The sequence below is a fragment of the Passer montanus genome, unplaced genomic scaffold (genome assembly GCF_014805655.1).
Source record: "Passer montanus isolate IOZ18808 unplaced genomic scaffold, ASM1480565v1 scaffold38, whole genome shotgun sequence".
Taxonomy (NCBI): domain Eukaryota; kingdom Metazoa; phylum Chordata; class Aves; order Passeriformes; family Passeridae; genus Passer; species Passer montanus.
In genome coordinates, this window is record NW_024368596.1 from 57,541 (window position 1) to 59,632 (window position 2,092).

Genomic DNA, 2,092 nt, shown 5'->3' on the forward strand with positions numbered 1-2,092 from the left:
GAGGGAGGGGTGTGGTGATGGCATTGAGAGACCAGGAGATGCCAGAGGACTGCCTCTGAATTAACTGCAGCACGCAGGGAGCCTTAAAACATTCGAAGAGGGCAACATATAACTACAAAGAACAATTCAGGTGGCCAGGGAAGAGAAGTAAATTTGTGTTTCCCTAGCAGGAAGCACACAGGATAGGGAGCAAGTTGCTCATGTTACAGTTTCCCACTGCTTCCCAACTCTCACCCAACACCAACTGCAGAACAGTTGTCTGGCAAATAAGCTATGAAAAAATAAGGAAACTTTGCCAAAATCGCAGCTGAAAGAGTAAAACTCTCGCAGATGATACTGCTGCTCAGAGACACTTGCCTCCTGCCTTTAAGCAGGCTTTATACCAGCATCCAAACATAAAGAAAGAAAATCTGACAGGTGTATATAAGCAGTTGGACGCAAACAAACAAATCCTCAAACTCTGCGAGGAACAGGTTATGTTTTGAGGGGGCTGTCTTCATGTACAGACATGCAGGGAGAAGGGCGTTTTATTTGGGGGGAAAAATTCTGATATTGAAATCTAGAAAAGCAGTTGAGCTTTGTTTCCAGAATGAAGATTGAGAAGATATAGCATTCTTTTAAAATCCATTACTGTATCTGTAAAGGGCCAAAAAATGCCACAGGTTTAAAATAGATATGTAAATGAGTAAAATAGATGTCAACAGACAGCCTTAAAAGGTGCATGCTGTATCAAACAGGGAAAACAGGAGAGGATATAAATTTGGGATGAGACAAGTTTTAAGGTGTGACATGCTAAAAGCATAAGAACATATAATGAAGACTATGCCAGGTCATTAGAAGAAAGGCAGCCAGTGCTCTGCTGGATTCTTGTGTTTCTGTGGCTGCAAAGAGCTCTGACATTAGGGGATCACATAAAACCAAAATTAATCCCTTTACATCAGGATCTGCCATGGACAATGTTGGAAAATTCTCATTCTCTGCCCTTTCCAATAGCAGATAAATGTAAAGAACATTTCCTAAACTGAAATGTCAGAAAATGCTTTTGGAAAATACTGATGAGATGGAAAGCAAAGGATTGCCAGGACCAGGCAGGATTTCCCTACAGGCTGTGGAGAAGGAGCAGGTGGAGTTACTGAGTCTGGGTTGGGTGCCCTGCTCCAGGGATGAGCTCTGAGACCATGGAGATAGGAGGCAGCAATTGTGACTGCAATTCCTGTCAAAGCTTAGAGCCAGAAAACTATACCAAGTCCAACTTCTGTACAGAGCAAATGAGTTGCTTGAAGCTCTGATAAAGAATAGAATGAGAAGATGTGGAAAGTCATATGATGGAAGTCAGTCATATTTGCAAAGGAGGAATTCGTGGCTTGCAAATCTGTTATTCTTTCTTGAGTATGTTAGCCAGCTAATAGTGCACTTGAATTCGTCAATTCCATGGTAACCTACCTCCCAGCCCTTGCTTCTCAATCTATTTGGAAGAAATGCACACAAGCCTCCTTTCATGCATTGATAATGTATTTTCCTTAAGAGGTTTTGTTGATTTTTTCCCCGCCAAGATTGGGAGGGTGGTTACCATGGAGTTACCTATGGACGGGCAGGCAGACAATCCCATGCCTTTGGAAAAGGGGATGAAGAGTAGGGTGACAATGTTTACACACCACATATAATGCCTAAAGGTAATTAACAAAAAAGCTAACGAAGCACTGCAGGAGGGTTTCATGATGTTTAGCGATCCGATGACAGCATGGCAAGCGGCATCCAAGGAGAAGTGCCCCAGGCAGAGCGGCTCGCAGGGCAGGCCGGTGGCGGCCCGAAACTGCCGGCTGCCCGGGGAAGGAGCCGGGCAGGCTGGGGACGGCACCCGGCTGCCGGCAAGGGCCGCGGGAGGAGCGGGGCTTTGCGGTGCCAGCCCAGCGGGGAGACACCCGGAGAGATGCTGCGGCTGGGGCGCAACCCGCGGGGCGTGAGGAGGCGGGCGAGGGGCTCCTCCGGAGTCCGGCCCTCGGTACCCACCGAGAGCGCCCGTCCGTGCGGGGGCGGGAGGGCTCCGCAGCCCCCGGCCAGGGGGGTCCGCCCGCCTCCGCCCGCCCCGCGC